This window comes from Hemitrygon akajei, chromosome 10, assembly GCF_048418815.1.
Source record: "Hemitrygon akajei chromosome 10, sHemAka1.3, whole genome shotgun sequence".
In the NCBI taxonomy this organism is placed as follows: Eukaryota; Metazoa; Chordata; class Chondrichthyes; order Myliobatiformes; family Dasyatidae; genus Hemitrygon; species Hemitrygon akajei.
In genome coordinates, this window is record NC_133133.1 from 18,421,911 (window position 1) to 18,431,747 (window position 9,837).

Genomic DNA, 9,837 nt, shown 5'->3' on the forward strand with positions numbered 1-9,837 from the left:
GGCATAGATAGGGTGGATAGTCAGTACCTGTTTCCCAGGGCACCAATAGTAAACATCAGAGGGCATATGTACAAAATTAAGAGAGGGAAGTTTAGGGGAGACATCAGGGGTAAGTTTTTTACACAGAGGGTTGTGAGTGCCTGGAATGACTTGCCAGGGATGGTGGTGGAGGCTAAAACATTAGGGGTATTTAAGAGCCTCTTGGACAGGCACATGAATGAAAGAAAAATAGAGGGTTATGGGGTAGTGTGGGTTTAGTACTTTTTTTAAGGATTATATGGGTCAACACAACATGGAGGGCTGAAGGGCCTGTACAGTGCTGTAGCGTTCTATGTATACCATGTACGACCTTGAGATTTGTCTCCTTACAGGCAGCCACTGAAGAAAGAAACCCCGTAGAACCCATAAAAAACAAAGACCGTCAAACTCCCAATGCCCAGAAAAGAAACAAGTTGTGCAAACGACTGAAATTCAGGAGAGTGAGTCCACAGCCGCAAAGCGGTCATCACGCAGCCGATGCAGTAGTGTGGTAGTTGCAGGCCACAGCCTCAGTTCAGTGCAGAGATGGGTAAACCTCACAGAGCAGTAAGCTGAACCGGCCCATCCCTCAGCTCTGGCTGTGACACCTGCCCTTTTCAATCCGGCCCGGCACTTCTAACCTCAGATTGTTCCTCACTCTCGGACCGGGGCCCAAGCCCTGACGCTTCGATTTGGCCCGTACCCAACCTTTCCAATTCAGCCTGGTGCTTAAATCGATCAAAGCTCAGGTCGTCCCTTGCTTCAGTCGATTGAACACTGACGCTTTAAAGCACTAAGCCAACCATCATGCTATTGTGCCTCCCACGAACCTATCATGATTCGCATTTAACTCGAGTCAGAGTCACAAACGCCCAACCCACCCTTACTGACAATGCCTTCAGCAGACCACCCTCAGCTCTCCATTCTCCTGCCTGATCCCTGCTCTCTGCTTAATTCTGCAGGTGTGAAGTCTTCACTCAAACGTCATTCGTGGTGAAGGAAGCCATCTAAACAACGTGAGCAAATTTCTGAATATAGAATGAGTGGGGCTGGAAGTTGAGAGAATAATTGTCACAACTGGCTTCACACTTCATAAACCAAACTGCTGAGGCATTAATTGTGCGGTCTCTGGCATTGCCGTGCCAATAACTGGCTAATATGTACACTGACTGAGCATACCACACCAGATAGAGAATGCATGCCAATCATTATGCTGGCAGGAAAACTGATGAACACGCCCCACCTCCAGGCAATTCATCACTTTGTGGCCAGGCTGAACCCAGGAACCACCGTGGGTTCAGACCCACAGTGACCTCTAGGACTTTATAGTTAGAGCAGTAAACCCATTAGAGGCACCAGCAACCTTTCAAATTCAGCCAAACCACTCAACTTATGATTATACTGTGCTTCTGAAGCCATCAAATGAAGTGTGGCTTTTTAATATTGCAAATAGCTTGAAAGAAATGTGGATTTTTTTCATAAACACACAAAATTCTGCAGATGCTGGAAACCCAGAGCCTCACATTCAATGCTGGAGGAACTCAGTAGGTCAGGCAGCATCTGTGGAAATAAATAAGCAGTCACAATTTCAGGCCAAGACCTTTCTTCAGGACTGGAAAGGAAGGGGAAAGAGGCCAGAATAAAAGGGTTGGTGGGGGTGGGGGTGGGAAAGGCAAAGGGCTGGAGAGGAAGGAATCTGATAGGAGAGCAGAATGCACCATAGGAGAAAGGGAAGGAGGAGGGGACTCAGGGGGAGGTGATAGGCAGGTGAGAAGATGTAAGAGGCCGGAGAGGGCCATAAAAGAAGAGGGGAGGGAGAGGGAATTTTTTTTTACCAGAAGAAGAAATCGCTATTCATGCCATCAGGTTGGAGGTTGCCCAGTCAGAATATAAGGTGTTGCTCCTCCACCCTGGGGGTGGCCTCACCTTGGCACAATAGGAGGCTGTAGACTGACGTGTCAGAATGGGAGGGAAATTTTCATGTCGCCTACGTGAGATCCAAGAAGATTAAGATGGAACTTGTAACGTTGAGTACTTTACACATGATCTGAGATATAAAATATTCATTGCTCCCAACTATTTCCAAATTCATTTTTAGCATGATGGAAATAATTAGAGGCTGTGGTCACAGAGGTACTTAAAATTCTACAGGAATATGAATAATTTTCTTTGAAACCCTGGTTTCTGCCAAGTTTTGTCCAAATTTTGCACCCAGATCTCAGCAGCTGGCTTTGGTGTCCTAAGTCTTGGACACCACTACATCAAAAGCAAGTTGTTACTGAACATGATAGTTTACTGAAACAGACCTGGGAAAATTAAAACACATTGATTGACAGCTCAGCCAGACAAATCTCACTCAGATCCTCCATGTGGAACCACCAAGTTCATCACCAGCAAAGTATCAGGAAACTCACTTTAGCAGACACTGATATCTGCAGGAAGGATATAAAACAGGAGGTTTGATTCCTTAGGCAACCACAATCAGGTTCTCAAATCTGAATCCATCGAGGACATATTCATAAGCAGAATCAGAATCAGGTTTAATATCACTGGCAGATGCTGTGAAAATTGTTGTTATGCAGCAGCAGTACATTGCAACACAATAATAAAAATATAAATTACAGTAGGAAATATATATATTTAAAAAGTTAAATTAAAGAAGTAGTGCAAAAAGAGGAAATAAAAGTTGTGACGTAGTATTCATGGGTTCAATGTCCATTCAGAAATCTGTTGGCAAAGGGGAAGAAGCTGTTCCTGAATCATCAAGTATGTGTCTTCAGGCTCCTGTACCTCCTTCCTGATGGTAGTAATGAGAAGAGGGCATGTCCTGGGTGATGGGGGTCCTTAATGATTAATGATGGATGCTGCCTTTTTGAGGCATCACTTCTTGAAGATGTCCTGGATGTGAGGGAGACTAGTACCTATGATGGAGTTAACTGGGTTTACAACTTTCTGCAGCTTATTTCAATCCTGTGCAGAGCCCACCACCACCCCCCACACCAAATGATGATACGGCCAGTTAGAATATGATAAGAAAGGATAAAACTTTATCTATCCCAAAGGAAATTATTGTTGCAAGGTTGCTTTGTAACTGAATCGACATGTTGGGGTCAGGATAGATCCTCAGAGATGTTGACACCTGGGAACTTCGCACTTCTCACTACTGATCCCTCAATGAGGACTGGTGAGTGTTCCCTCAACTTCCCCTTCCTAAAGGCCACAATCAATGTCCATTCAGAAACATCTGTAACTCAACATCTTACTGAGCGGAAGCTTGTTGCTGCGACACCGCTTAACTAGCTGATCTATTCCACTTCTTCTTGTCACCATCTGAAATTCTGCCCACAATAGTTGTGTCATCAGCAAGTTTATAGATGGCATTTGAGCTGTGCCTGGCCACACAGTCATGATACAGAGAGAGTAGAGCAGTGGGCTAAGCACACACCCCTGAGGGGCGACAGCATTGAATGCCAGCGAGATGGAGCGGCTATTTCCGATCCGCACAGACCGTGATCTCCTGGTGAGGAAGTCGAGGATCCAGATGCAGATGAAGGTACAGAGGCCCAGGTTTTAGAGCTCATGATGGCAGCGTCCAATATTAACGACCCTCACTGCCCAGGACATGTCCTCTTCTCATTGCTTCCATCAGGAAGTTGATACATGAGCCTGAAGGCACACACTATGTTTCAGGAACAGCTTCTTTCCCCTCTCCCTGAACTGTTCACAAACCCACCTCACCTCAGTATTGGCCCAATTTGTTCCAATTCCAACCTCACTCCTTCCGAACGCTCTGTTCTCCGCTCCCTCCATACCAATCCCAACCTCACTATAAAACCTGCTGATAAGGGGGGAGCTGTTGTTGTCTGGCGTACTGACCTCTACTTGGCCGAGGCACAGCGACAACTCTCTGATACCTCCTCTTATTTACCCCTTGATCATGACCCCACTAAGGAGCACCAGGCCACTGTCTCCTATACCATCACCAACCTTATCAGCTCTGGGGATCTCCCATCCACTGCCACCAACCTCATAGTTCCCACACCCCGCACTTCCCGTTTCTACCTCCTACCCAAGATCCACAAACCTGCCTGTCCAGGTAGACCCAATGTCTCAGCTTGCTCCTGCCCCACCAAACTCATTTCTGCATACCTTGACACTGTCTTATCCCCCCCTTGTTCAATCTCTTCCCACCTATGTTCGTGACACTTCTCATGCTTTGAATTTTTTCAATGATTTTAAGTTCCCTGGCCCCCACCGTCTTATTTTCACCATGGACGTCCGGTCCATATATACTTCCATCCCCCACCGAGATGGTCTTGAAGTTCTTTGCTTTTTTTTGGATTCCAGACCTAACCAATTCCCCTCTACCACCACTCTCCTCCGTCTAGCGGAATTAGTTCTTACTCTCAATAATTTCTCCTTTGGCTCCTCCCACTTCCTCCAAACCAAGGGTGTAGCCATGGGCACCCGTATGGGTCATAGTTATGCCTGCCATTTTGTTGGCTTTGTGGAACAGTCCATGTTCCAAGTCTATACGGGTATCCGTCCCCCTCTTTTCCTTCACTACATCAACGACTGCATTGGCGCTTCCTCCTGCACGCATGCTGAGCTCGACGGCTTCATTAACTTTGCCTCCAACTTTCACCCTGCCCTCAAATTTACCTGGTCCATTTCCGACACCTCCCTCCCCTTTCTTGATCTTTCTGTCTCCATCTCTGCAGACGGCCTATCTACTGATATCTACTATAAGCCTACAGACTCTCACAGCTACCTGGACTATTCCTCTTCCCACGCTGTCTCTTGCAAAAATGCTATCCCCTTCTCACAATTCCTCTGTCTCCGCCGCATCTGCTCTCAGGATGAGACTTTTCAATCCAGGACGAAGGAGATGTCTTCCTTTTTTAAACAAAGGGGCTTCCCTTCTTCCACCATCAATTCTGTTCTCAAATGCATCTCTCCCATTTCCCACACATCTGCCCTCACCCCATCCACCCGTCACCCCACTCGGGATAGGGTTCCCCTTGTCCTTACCTACCACCCCACCAGCCTCCAGGTCCAACGTTTAATTCTCCGCAACTTCTGCCACCTCCAACGGGATCCCACTACCAAGCACATTTTTCTCTCCCCCCCCCCACCTTCTGCTTCTCGCAGGGATCACTCCCTACACAACTCCCTTGTCCACTCGTCCCCCCCATCCCTCCCCACCGATCTCCCTCCTGGCACTTATCCTTGTAAATGGAACAAGTGCTACACCTGCCCTTACACTTCCTCCCTCACCACCATTCAGGGCCCCAGACAGTCCTTCCAGGTGAGGCGACACTTCACCTGTGAGTCGGCTGGTGTGGTATACTGCGTCCGGTGCTCCCGGTGTGGCCTTTTATATATTGGTGAGACCCGACGCAGACTGGGAGACCGTTTCGCTGAACACCTACACTCAGTCCGCCAGGAAAAGCAGGATCTCCCAGTGGCCACACATTTTAATTCCACGTCCCATTCCCATTCTGATATGTCTATCCATGGCCTCCTCTATTGTCAGAATGAATCCAAACTCAGGTTGGAGGAACAACACCTTATATACCGGCTGGGTAGCCTCCAACCTGATGGCATAAACATTGACTTCTCCAACTTCCGTTAATGCCCCTCCTCCCCTTCTTACCCTATCTCTGACATATTTAGTTGTTTGCCTGTTCTCCATCTCCCTCTGGTGCTCCCCCCGCCTTTCTTTCTCCTGAGGCCTCCCGTCCCATGATCCTTTCCCTTCTCCAGCTCTGTAACACTTTCGCCAATCACCTTTCCAGCTCTTAGCTTCATCCCACCCCCTCCGGTCTACTCCTATAATTTTGCATTTCCCCCTCCCCCCTCTACTTTCAAATCTCTTACTATCTTTCCTTTCGGTTAGTCCTGACAAAGGGTCTTGGCCCGAAACGTCGACAGTGCTTCTCCCTATAGATGCTGCCTGGCCTGCTGTGTTCCACCAGCATTTTGTGTGTGTTTCATGGAGAAAGTAATCACTTTGTAGAAACGTTTCATCTTAATGATGCAGCTCTTTTGTGTTTGAGATCAGTTGTGTGGTATGCTCATAATCTTTACATTTACAAAAACTCTTGTAATATTCGCAATAGAACCAATGTGAGTTTATGTTCAGTTAGTGTTTTCAGACAAGAAAATTAGAGATTGGATTCGAAGTGTGAGGTGTTTACAGTGTTTGTTCTGCAGACGTTGTTGACAACGGCAAAACAGGTAATGGTGTGTTGTTTCATTCAGTAAGAGAGCATGTCCCAGATGGTAAGGCCTCAGAATAACCATATAACCATATAACAATTACAGCATGTGTGGAGAACTACATATACCTGTCTGGACACGCCCCCCCCCCCCCCCCCGCTGACTGCTCCTGTGGCTCCTCCCACAGACCCCGGTATCAAGGCGATTGGGGCCTGAGCCCTGCCCTCAGTCTCCAGGATGTAGCATGGTGGTCAATTGCTGCTTGTTCTTTCTTCCAGTCAATAAAAGCTGATATCTCGCCTCACGTCTCAGAGAGTTATTGATGGTGCATCAGCATGGAAACAGGCCATCTCGACCCTTCTAGTCCTTGCAGAACGCTTACTCTCACCTAATCCCACTGACCTGCACTCAGCCCATAACCCTCCATTCCTTTCCTGTCCATATACCTATCCAATTTTTTTTTAAATGACAAAAGCGAACCTGCCTCTACCACTTCTACTGGAAGCTCTTTCCACATAGCTACCACTCTCTGAGTAAAGAAGTTCCCCGTGTTTGAATCTCCCCTACTCTCAATGGAAAAAGCCTATCTACATCAACTCTATCTATACCCCTTATATGATAATAAATCAGCCATGATGGAATGGTGGAGCAGACGCGATGAGCCAAATGGCCTAATTCTGCTCCTACACCTTATGGTCTTATATAAATATTCTGATTATCTATGTCTTTTATAATAACATATACCTTTTTCAAGTCACTCCTCAGCTTCATTCACTCCTTGGAAGAAACACCCAGCCTATCCAATCATAAGACCATAAGACATAGGAGCTGAATTAGGCTATTCAGCCCATCGAATCTGCTCTGCCATTCTATCATGGCTGATCCCAGATCCCACTCAACCCCATACACCTGGCTTCTTGTCATATCCTTTGATGTCCTGACCGATCAGGGAAATGATCAAACTCTGCCTTAAATATACCCACGGACCTGGCCTCCACTACAATCTGTGGCAGAGCATTCCACAGATTCACTACTCTCTGGCTAAAATAATTTCTCCTTACCTTGGTTCTGAAAGGTCACCCCTTGATTTTGAGGCAGTGCCTTCTAGTTCTGGATATCCCCATCATAGGAAACATCCTCTCCACATCCACACTATTTAGTCCTTTCACCATTCGGTAGGTTTCAATGAGATCCCCCCTGCATTTTTCTAAATTCCACTAAGTACAGACCCAAAGCTGCCAAACTCTCCTCATATGTTAACCCCTTCATTCCCAGAACCATCCTCGTGAACCTCCTCTGGACTCTCGCCAATGACAACACATCCTTTCTGAGATCCGGGCCTCAAACTGTTGGCCATACCCCAAGTAAGACAGAGTGTGGAGTTTAGGATGATGGCGTCTAATGGTGACTCCTTTGCTTGTATCTTTGGAAGCAGCTCTATTTCTATCTTTAATATCTCTTTTTTTCCTTTTCAGGGTTCTTTTCAAGATCCTGACTTGGAGTTATACGCTGACTTCAGTTCTTTGCGGGAATGGGACCTGCTCTCAGGGCCTCACGACCGGCCGCGTTTCGATATGCCGAGGACGCGACTGAAAGACTAGCACGGCTTCAGGGTGCCGGACCTTCGTGGCTGTGGAGGCGGACGGATTCAAGGTCAGTGCCACCGGCTGGTGTGTCCTGGGAGTACACGGAAGATCAAAAGCAGCGAGCTGGCTGCTGGCTCTGGACCCAGAGACCCGAGATCTCTGGGCACAGAGCTCGGAAAAAGCAACACAACCGACTTTTAACACCATAAATCAACGTGTTGTTTTGTTATGTCTCCCGTCTCGCTGTGAAACGGGGACACCCCTTTTTCCCTTATTAGGGAGAGCGAGAGAGCATGGTATGTCAAATTACCGGGTGAACGAGTAGTCTTTGGGGTACTGCAAGTCTGTGCCTTTATTGATGCTTTGCTGCACCCTTGAGTACTCGATGGGGGGGTGCCAATGCTTTTCTACTGTTGGGAGGGGTCGTTGCTTTGCTGCTGCTTATGCATGGGAGGGGGAGATGGGGGGGCTTTGGGGTTCTAACATCTAACTGTCGTTCATTCTTAGGAGCACTCCTCTGTTTTTGTGGATGTTTGGGAAGAAACAGAATTTCAGGATGTATATTGTATATATTTCTCTGACATTAAATGCACCTTTGAAACCTATTGAAGTGCGGCCTAACTAGTGTCTTATAAAGGCTCAGCATTATCTCCTTGTGTTTATATTCTATTCCCCTTGAAATAAATGCTAACATTGCATTTGCCTTCTTTACCACAGACTCAACCTGTAAATTAACCTTCTGGGAGTCTTGCACAAGGCCTCCTAAGTCCCTCTGCACCTCTGATGTTTGAACCCTCTCCCCATTTAAATAACAGTCCACACTATTGTTCCTTTTACCAAAATGACTTATCATACATTTCCCAACAGTATATTCCATCTGTCACTTTTTTGCCCATTCTTCCAACCTGTCTAAGTCCTGCTGCAATCGCATTGCTTCCTCAGCACTACCTATCTTCCACCTATCTTCGTATCATCTGCAAACTTTGCCACAAAGACATGTATTCCATTACCTGAATCATTGACAAACAACGTGAAAAGCAGCGGTCCCAATACTGACCCATGAGGAACACCACTAGACACTGGCACCTGGGTGCATCATGACTTTGTACGACAACTGCTGTGTCCGTGATCACAAGAAACTGCAGAGAGTTGTGGACACAGCTCAGCACACGACAGGACCAGGCCTTCCTTCCAAGGACTCCATCCATCTACATTTTGTACTAAAGGCCCCACCCACCCAAACATTCTCTTTACACTCCTCCCCCACTAGGCAAAAGACACAAAAGCCTGAAAGACCTTACCACAGGCTCAAGGACAGCTTCTAGCCTGCTGTTAGAAGACTATTAAATGGTTCCCTGGTTTGATAAGATGGACTCTTGGCCTCATAGTCTTCTTGATATGATCTTGTCCCTTATTATTAACCTGTACCACACTTTCTTTGTAGTTCTTATATTTTATTCTGCGTTCTACAATTTCTTTTACCATGTTCTACCTCAATATGCTGTGTAATACTTTAACCTGTATGAACAATATGCAAAACATGTGTAGCAGTTATTTCTAACCAAACCAACTGCCGCTGTTGTCAACCCCCCATGGATTTGTGATACTTGCATTACGCAACCGCAGCTGCGGTAATAATTGTTCCCAAAGTTGAAGATATGTATTTGATCCTTCGTTAGCATTTAGCAAACATACAATCTTGAAGCGGTGAAACTTAAATGCACGGAAATATAAGTTAAATGTGATTGAGCGGTCGGTGAAAAATACAACATCCGTTGGCCCCCAGCCCCAAACTGCGACGAGCAAAACATGAATATGTAACTTATTCCCTTCACTTTTACCATGCCCAACTCACATGACTAGATACCAAAATAAACACAGAATACAGTGCAGATAGAGAACAGTTGCATGGCTCCTCCATTGTATGTGGCAATAACAAACAAACTCCAGTTCCAATGTATCACCATAGAAACCATACAGACACAGGCCCTTTGGCCCATTGAATCTCAGC

General features: G+C 46.4%; 1 long non-coding RNA gene across 1 annotated transcript in view; it reads left to right on the forward strand.

Moving 5' to 3' along the window:
* The window catches only part of LOC140734187 (uncharacterized), a 46,739-nt gene extending 38,558 nt beyond the window's left edge, over positions 1 to 8,181 (forward strand). Inside the window, exons 2-3 of the long non-coding RNA XR_012100494.1 lie at positions 981 to 1,034; positions 7,716 to 8,181. This is a non-coding gene — a long non-coding RNA (uncharacterized lncRNA). The remainder of the gene's footprint in view (positions 1 to 980; positions 1,035 to 7,715) is intronic.
* The last annotated feature ends 1,656 nt before the right edge of the window (positions 8,182 to 9,837 follow it).